Source organism: Camarhynchus parvulus, unplaced genomic scaffold, assembly GCF_901933205.1.
Source record: "Camarhynchus parvulus unplaced genomic scaffold, STF_HiC, whole genome shotgun sequence".
In the NCBI taxonomy this organism is placed as follows: Eukaryota; Metazoa; Chordata; class Aves; order Passeriformes; family Thraupidae; genus Camarhynchus; species Camarhynchus parvulus.
Window position 1 is genome coordinate 1 of NW_022147717.1, and position 9,550 is coordinate 9,550.

Genomic DNA, 9,550 nt, shown 5'->3' on the forward strand with positions numbered 1-9,550 from the left:
AGAAATGACAGTAATTCTGTTAAACAATAGTGAACAAGACTGGATTATTCAAGCCCATGACAGGGTAGCAAAATTATTGATGTTGCAATTTTAAGAACAATTGTGAAAAAAAGAGCTCCATCTCCAGTCACCACCGTTTGTGGAGATGAAGGGTTTGGATGCAGCAGTGCTAATAATGGAGCCAGAGTGTGGGTCCGGAGGCCAAATGGCCCTCCCGAGGCAGCTGAAGGAACAGCTCCTAGGAAAGACAGCTCTGAGTCCTGAAGCCTGGGCAGGAACAATGGGAATGTGTCCCTGCAGCCAAGGATTGTGTGTGAGAACAGGAAAATCTGACAGGAGATTGTTTTCCACATCCTGCCAGACCAAATCTCCCTGTTTGCCCCAAGGGCCCCTTTGGAAAATGCTCTGATCCACGGGGCTCCGTGTGAAGGCTGCTGTGACACTGAGGGACTGGCACAGGAATTCCATCCAGGAGCCTGGGTGCCCCTCAGGGACTGGGACCCAGCCCCTTCCAGCCAGAGGGGAAAGGGCCCCCCAAGCCTTGTTAGCCACAGACAGCATGGTAAAGCTGAACAGCAAAGGGCCTCGGGCATCTTCTGGAATTCAAAAGGTGCCAGCTCCATGGACAACAGAATTCTTGTTCCTAACTCACATGAGATTGAGAAAAAAGAATGAAGAACGGTGTCACTAAAGTACTCCTGATGTCTGTAAGGTGTACCTTGATAGTCAGCCAGAATCTTTGCCACAAATGCCTGTAGTGTTTCACCAAGGGGTCAGTCATCAAAATGGAATGATGAGTTCTGATGGATTGCTGAGCTTCTTTTGTAATTCTTTGCTAATGATGATGTGCTTTGCTGAGCTTATCCTTTTGTGATTCTTTGCAGCTGTGCATGATATAAATGACAGAATTCCTTCAGTTGGTGTGTGTGTCTTTGGTAGTGACCCTGCCCACTGGAGAAACAGGGCCCCCTCTTGCCTAAGTGTTACCTGGGAAGGCAAAAACCCTCCCTCCAAAATTCCCCCCTTCCTCCTTGTTCCCCCCTTCATACCCTGAGCATGATGTCCTCTGGTCTGGGGTATGGCCGGGGTCAGTTGGGGTCCCCTGTCCTGGCTGTGTCCCCTGCCAAGCTGCCCCGCAGCCCCAGCCCCTCCCCAGCGTGGCTGGACGAGGGGCAGGACAGGCCTTGGCTGTGCTGCAGCTCAGCAAGAACAAAACCATCTCTGCGTGCTCAGCCCTGTGCTCAGCGCCCGGCCCAGCAGTGTCTCAGTGCCAGGGGCTGTGCCCTCAGTCCCTGCCAGGGGTTTCCATGGCAACTGCCAGGCCAGGTGACCCAGGTGTCCCCCCAGTGCCGGTTGCCATGGCAACAGTGCCCAACCCTGCCCCTTTGTGTCTGGCTGACCTGGCCTTTGGCCCTGGCAGTGCCGTTGGCTGCTGGTTCCTGGTGCCTGAGCGGCCAGCGCGGCACAGGGCAGGTGGCCATGGCACAAGTCCCCAGCAAGGGATCCCCTCTGGCTCTGGGCACTGACAGCAGCCCTGAGCAAGGGGCCCAGGGCAGCTTTCCATGGCCACCAACCATCACAAGGGCTCTGGGCACTGGTTGCCATGGCACCAAACCAAGGAACGGGTCCCCGTGGCCGTTGCCATGGCACCTGGTGGCACCAACGAGTGTCACTGCAATTCTACCTGGAACAGCCCTGGCACCGCTTTGTCCTCAGGGTTGCCATGGCAGCCGAGGGCAGCATGGCTGGGGCTCTGCAAGGGCCCTGGGCAGACGGGAAGGAGCAGCAGAGCAGGGGCTGATCCATCCCCAGTGTGCTGCTCAGCCCAGGGCAGCGTCCCAGAGCGTCCTGATGGAGCTGCCAACAACATCCCCCCTCTGCAGCCCTGGCCTCTCCCCCAGCTCACACAGGTGCCCCATCCTTGCAGGCACAGACACGGCAGCACTGGCTCAGCAGCCCCTGTTTGCATTGCACAGGGCAGGGGGAGCACCCCCATGCTGTTGCTGTGGGGACATGAAGCTGAGGCAGCACAAATGCCATCAGCCCCTGGGGCCAGCAAGGGCTGGGCAATGGCAGGGAAACCACCCAGCTTTGTCCTGGCCTCTGCACTCAGCCAGAAAGTTTGTTCCCATCAGCTGGGAGTTTCCTGTCCCACTGCAGACGCTGTTGCTCAGAGCCAGGGCTGCCTGGTAGCCACCCCCAAACTGCCCCGAGCATTTCCTTGGCTTCACCTTTGCTTTCTTTCCTCTTCCTGATACAAATTTCTTCCTCTTGCCCACCCCTGCTCCCTCCCCTGCAAACAGCCCATCCCTGGTTGCCCTTCCCTCTCAGGCCCCACTCCCCATTGCAGTTCCTGGCTTGGCCCCATGGGAACGTCCCTTGGGGAGCAGGATCATCCTGCAAGTGCTGCAGGAATTGTCTGCAGGCTCCTGCAGTGCCTGGTGCTGCTCCCTTGCCAGGGGGCACATCTGGGCTGCTGTGTCTGGCTCTGGGGCTCCCTGTTCTGGCCACTGAGGAGGAGCTGCAGAGGCTCTGCAGGACTGACAGGATGGACTTTGGGCCTGGCACGAGAAGCTGAGGGACCTGGGCTGCTGGAGGTCCTGAAGAGGAGGCCCAGGGCTCATCCTGCAACTGCTCCAAGGGTGGTTCCAGAGAATCCCAGAATCAGCAAGGGTGGAACAGGCCATGGAGATCATCAAGTCCACCCTGTGCCCTGACACCACCTTGTCTCCCCTGGGCCTCCTCTTCTCCAGGATAAACAACCCCAGCTCCCTCAGCCGCTCCTCACAGCTCTTGTGTTCCAGATCCCTCCCCAGCCTTGTTGCCCTTCTCTGGACACGCTCCAGCCCCTCCATGGCCTTCCTAAATTGGGGGACCCAGAACTGCAAAGAGCACTCGAGGTGCTGCCCAAGCAGTGCTGAGCACAGGGGAGCAATCCCTGCCCTGCTCCTGCTGGCCACACCATTCCTGAGCCAGGCCAGGAGCCATTGGCCTTCTTGGCCAGCTGGGCACACTGCTGGCTCATGTCCAGCCTGCTGTCCACCAGTCCCTGCAGGTCCCTTTCTGCCTGGCTGCTGTCCAGCCCCTCTGGCACCTTGGGGAGGTGTCCTAATCCGACCCAGTGGATACGGAAGATGGGTTTGATTTTAAGGTGCAAAAAATAACCAATAAAGGCACAGAGGATTTACAGCAACAAAATCAGATACAGTTTTATTGAAATTTCACAGCAGAGTAGCGTTGGTGAAGGGGGGGAACCGGAGAGAAGAGGAAAAGACAAGGAAAAGAGGGAGGAAAGAAAACGGGTATGGGTTATAGCTACCAAAACCGTGGTGTTGCTTCTTGCGGTCCAGCCATCAGAAGTTCAGCAGGGTACCAGGTTCAGGGAGATCTTGAGGGGACGGCTGAACTGGGACCCTAATTATACCATCTTTCATTGGGGGAAGGAAAGCGGTTTCACAACGGAAACAATGGTTCACAAAAAGGGGGGAAGAGCACACAACATGGGGTACACATAGGTACACAGAGTGCAAGTCCGAATAACCAGCAGAAACCATTGTTTTTGTGCTTCAGTGCTCGCGCCTTTGCTTCTGGGCAGCCTTCCCCTCCCAACAGCACAGCTCTCCCTCCCCACCACCGAGCTGGGGGGAGCGAAGTTTCTGCAGTTCAGTCCCAGTCTTTAGAAGAAGGTACAGGGGGTTTTCTGCAGAGGGACTTCTTGTCTTGATCCCTCGATGAAGAAGCCCGCATCTCTGCTTGTCTGTCACGATGGCTGAAGGCAGGCAAGAGGGGTCTTTTTATTGGAAAGGGGCCATTTCTACAGTTCAAAGCCAGTTAGGCCAGGAAGCGGGGAAGTCCAGATCCATTGTTCGGAACAGAGGCAGAATGTCCATCAGGTTCAGCATAGCGTATAGAGATAACTACCCATGGGGACAGGTAGCTGAGAGACACATAACTTCTCCACCCTGCACTGGCTTTTCTTTGCCAAGACAATCGGGAGGCAGAGATGCAGGATTTCGGACAGACTCTCACACAACCCCATGACTCACGATTCTCTTGAGGGATCTTCATCAGCAGAACTCTGGAGTGCCGTTGGTGATTCTTCAGAACTCGTCACATTTCAGTAGCATAACCCGGAAAAAATAAAGATGACAGGAAAGAAGAGGGGAAAAAGAAAGAGAGAAGGAAGAGAAAGAGGGAGAAAGGGAAACAATAAACAAACATAATTAATATTGATTATCATAACAATTTTCACAAATGGTTGATTAATATTAAAACAATTTCAAAATGATTTCAAAAAATAGTTAGTTGATTAATTAAACAATATCATTTGTATAATCAATTTAACAATTTTCAAAAATGATTGATTATAACAACATTATCAATTTAAAAATGAATCACAAATGATCAAAACAAGAACAACAAACAAATATAACAATTTCAAAAGATGATTCATTAATTATGACAATATCATTTATATTATAATTTCAGAAATAGATAAAACAAAACATAAATGATAGCAAACAAATCATAAGTATTAATTTTTAAAATTATTTTCTAAACGATTTACTACAGATCAAAAAATAATTGTAACAAAGTCATATTCAAGAATCAGAATTGCTCGAAAGCATATGTGATTAATTCATAACTGCTTTGTATCAGCTGTTTTGGGGATGTCCACTGTGTAGAGGACATCAGCTAGGCTATGGGCATTGATTATAGTCGTCAATCTCCTTAGCTTTCTCATCGTGTTCCAGTTCATCACGAGTAGGGCTGCTGAAAAGATAAAACTAAATGCAATCAGAATCAAAAGGACAACAATGGGATGACACATACTGTTCAGGACACCTGTGGCAGTAGGGGACCACCCAAATAGACTATCCCACCAACTGTGCCTGGCATCTTGTTTTACCCTCTCCATGACTCGGTGTATTTGTCCCACATCATGATGAACAGTCACCAGGGTCTTCTGTCCGCTTTCCTTGATCTTCTCGAGGATTTCAATCAGGTCCTGATGTAGCAGTAGTTGTCTCACCAGGGTAAGGTTCATCCCGATAGGAGTAGGCATCAGTTTGTGAAGCAGTGTGTAATTGGATTGCAATAGGTAGTGGGAAGTAACGGGAACTTCATAAGAGAAATCACATCCTGAAATCTTAGTAAAATTACAAGCACAGAAGTTTGAGTGATTCTTTGTATCTACTACAACGTCTTCTACAAGCACAGAATCATAGATAGGTTTTTTTTTTTTTTTTTTTTGCCTATGTATATAAGTATTGCTTATGTATATAAGAACTGTTTCAGAAGTCTCGTTAGGACAAATTTCAAAATGACAGATATTTTGCAATTGTCTTGAGCTATTATTGCATTGCTTTCACAGATGAGCTTTTGTTGTTCTCGGGCAATACGAAATTCCAAATTAACAGTTTGCCATTTCTTAATAATTTGATGGGCCCATCCTCTATGTTCAGAAAGATAGAGAATAGCTCCATCGTAATTCAGTTTTAATATTATAACAGGGAAAACCAAATGTACAGAAGCATTGTGTACAGTTGAAACAAAAGCAGTGTCTGTGTTTGAAACAGGGTCATAGGTAAAGTTCACCAGGTTCCACCAGGATTGGAATTCTCTTTCAAAGTCAGTGGCACTGTCCCAGACTATTTTCTGAATTTCTGTGGGGAAAGTGCCTTCTTACCAATTTGTGATCATTTATGTTTACTTTCTCTCAGTTTAGTAATGTGTTTGATAGCAGCCACTGGTGTGTTCACAAAAGCCAATAAGAATGACTACAGTGGTTGCTGTAATTTGACCAAATCTTTAATTGTGGCAGCCAATTTATTCAAGTTCAGTTAATTTACATGTTATGTGTAATATCATCACCTGGTGTTACCAGAAAGGGAAGGGAAAACATTATTTCTGTTGTCCATCTCTAATGTTATCTTGGTTTATCAGGTCTTTGTGTCCCTCGGAGTTCTTCTGAAAAAGCAAACACAACAGACTCTGCCACGAAGAGGCAGAAAGGGTTAGAATGATGGAATTGCCAGAGAGGTTTTGAACAGCAATGGTACTTCCCCTACAGTGGCAGGGGGTCCGCCAAAAACAGGTTGCCCAGTGTAATGTGCTGGGTTCTTGAAATCATCTGGTCTCTGTAGTGAAGGAATTAAGCTTGGAGCTGTTGGGCAAAAAGCAGTGATTTTGGTGCACTCATTTACCCGCCATCTATAGTAAGAGGTGTTAGAAGTCCATTTAACCTTTTCACCTTCTGCCCAATCCTGCACTCCTTTGACAGGAAAGTGAGAAACATTATCAGATTGAATTTTCTGTGGTTTTAGGAAAATCCCAAACCATCCTTGCATTGCTTTAACAGTGTTATCTCCTGCAATTCTTTTAAAAGCATCGGCTTGGAGCAACCGAAATATAAACATAGCATAGAACTTGGTGTAAATACAGACAAGAAAATAATTTTGTCCCTCACTTTGGAAAATACACCAAACAGTTAACAATTCCTCAACCTGAGCATTGCCTTCTCCCTCTCTGTTAGCAGAAGCGGGGGAGAGAGGAGGGGTTGCTTGAATCACAGAGGCAGATTTATTTTGGCTGCTACCCAAGCTCCCAGTTTCTTGGATCGTCCAGTTCTCTTCCACCTCCCTGAGAGCCAAGCCAACAACAAACTGCCCTTCCCGGGTAGTGCACCTTTTCTCAGCATCTTTGAAACCACAGGAATAAAAACCAACAGGCTTTGTCAGACCCTCAGGACCCTGCTGCCAAATGTGTACTGGAGGCCGTGAGGAGGTAAATCCCCACTCCACCTGAAAGGGATCTGTAGCATGGATAGGGTCCTGTGCTTGTTGTGCTGTCACTTCAAAAATCAGCAATTGCAATGTTTTCTTCTGGGAAGAAGTCCAATCCCATTTTATTCTTTTTCTCAGCAAGTCAGAAAGGGGAACAAAAGGGTCATTCTGGTTACTAAGAAGTTTATCTGGTCTTTCTACAGGAGACATAGTACTATGGTTTTCTGAAAGAAAATTGCTGTAAGTTTAAGTGTTCCTGAAAGCTTTTGAGTTAAAGAGGTCATAATTTCAGGCTTTACAGGTGATTTTGTTGGTGACTCAAAACCAGGAATTAATTTCTTTTCATTAATTATTTGCAGGCAGCCAGCTTTGTGAATCTTTTGCTGGAGTTGGTCGGGAGTACCAACCAAAGGGTGTGTCCTTTCCAAGGGGTTAAGCCCCTCAGCCCGATGAGCTGTGTGCTGAGTTAGGGACCATGGGATGGGTCTGCCTGCTGATGTTAAGATCACCCCATGTCCCCAGCACCCACTGGCTTCTTGTTCTGACAAAAGAATCTGATCTCTCCCAGTGAGAGACAGTTGGCATACGTATTCTGTTTCAGATTTTTGGGGGGGAAGCCCGTACTGCTTTGCAAGTTTAGTTAATTCAGTAGCAGTGTACGGGATTTCTTTGGTGGTTATGTGCGGGTCAAGATCTTCATTATTGATATAGCTGCATTCTGTTTTCATTAGAGGTTTCATGTTATTACAGCAATGTTTCCCACAATTTTTCATCAGAGTTAATTCTTTTTGAGGGCAATTTTGATTAATGTGAGGAGTTTCTTTCCCCTCTGTTTCTTTTGAGGAATCTGCATTCTGTGAGTTTTTAACATGTTCCTCTCTCAAAGCAGCCCGTAACAAATTGTTTACTTTTCTTTCTTCATCCAATTGTTTTTGCAAAACTTCAGCTAGGTTTTGGAGGGAGTCTATGATAGCATTTTCCCCACTTTTTCGCTTAAAGCCAGTTTCTATTGCCGAAGTGAGGCAGGCTCCCAGAACTGAGCAAAGAATGTTCTTATTTTTGCCCATTTTGAATTTTGATTCATGTTGCAGAGAACATACTTTATCAATGACATTTTCCAGATTAAACTAATTGTTCTCTGCCCAAGTTTCTCCACCAGGTGACGGCTTTGCATTATATTTAGAGAGCAGTGAGTGAAAGTCACCTTTTACTTTTGGATTTAGATGTTCGCTCATTTTGTGTAAAGGGACTAAAGTTATACAAGAGAGTTGCTCTGTAAGCTTAAGTTACAGAATGATATAGATATTCAGTGTCCCCTTCGTCTCTCTGGATACACACACACACAAATGTTTCCTTTTTGAGGGGCTCAGGACCTACAACCGGGAAAAAGCTACTCAGCCAGCGCTGCGCCACCCCTCATTCCCGTGTGTAGGTGGAGGGTCAATTTTGTCTAGAAGGCACTGTTTGGTTATCTTTTGCTTATGCGTTATTATTAGAACCAAATTATCCCTTATTTTAATCAAATTATATTGTCAATATTTCAAGTGCATTCAATTTTATATATTCTTTAAACTATTCAATTAAAATTGTTACTATCTGTAATATTGTTGTTTTTTTTAAGATGGGATAATTGGGCAAACATAACAAGGGCATCTCTGCAGAAAACTCTGCTGGGACATCCTTTAGTTCCTTTAAAGCTACCGAGTGTGCAGCTCCTCATTGACACAGTCTGTGGCCACAGGGAAGGTGGAGAGAAAACAAATTAATTATGTCACAAAGTATGACATTTCTTTGTGGACTATATTATGAAAGTAAAACACATAAAAAGAAACTCTAAAGAGGAACCAAGAAGAAGTTTCAAAGATGACTTTTATTACAAGTGGTTTGCAGAAATTGACCATCAGTTTAATGTTTCTGAAACCACCCAGTCATCAGTCTCCACACTGCAGCCTTGAGCTCCTGGTTCCTCAGGCTGTAGATGAGAGGGTTCAGGGCTGGAGGCACCACTGAGTACAGAACTGACAGGGCCAGATCCAGATCTGGGGAAAAGATGGAGGGGGGCTTCAGGTAGGTATAAAATGAGGTGCTGATAAATAGGGAGACCACAGCCAGGTGAGGGAGGCAGGTGGAAAAGGCTTTGTGCCGTCCCTGCTCAGAGGGGATCCTCAGCACAGCCCTGAAGATCTGCACATAGGAGAAAACAATGAACACAAAACAGCCGAATAACAGCAAAGCAGTGCCAATAAGAGGCCCAAATTCTCTAATGTAGGAAGTTGAGCAGGAGAGCTTGAGGATAGGGGGCATTTCACAGAAGAAATGGCCCAGGGCATTGCCCTGGCACAGGGGCAGGGAAAATGAACTGGCTGTGTGCATGAGAGCAGTGAGAAATCTCCTGGCCCAGGCAGCTGCTGCCATGTGGGCACAAGCTCTGCTGCCCAGGAGGGTCCCATGGTGCAGGCTTTGCAGATGGACACGTAGCGGTCAGAGCACATGAGGGTCAGGAGATAGTACTCTGCTCCCGTGAAGAGCAGTAAGAAAAAGAGCTGAGCAGCACATGCTGTGTAGGAGATGTCCCTGGTGTCCCAGAGGGAATTGTGCATGGCTCTGGGGACAGTGGTGCAGATGGAGCCCAGGTCGCTGAGGGCCAGGCTGAGCAGGAAGAAGAACATGGGCGTGTGCAGGTGGTGGCCGCAGGCTACGGCGCCGATGATGAGGCCGTTGCCCAGGAGGGCAGCCAGGGAGATGCCCAGCAAGAGGCACAAGGG

At 47.5% G+C, this 9,550-nt stretch overlaps 1 pseudogene; it reads right to left on the reverse strand.

The window, feature by feature from the left end:
- Nucleotides 1-8,690: 8,690 nt before the first annotated feature.
- LOC115915863 lies at nt 8,691-9,277 on the reverse strand (annotated as a pseudogene).
- Between the last annotated feature and the right edge of the window lie 273 nt (nt 9,278-9,550).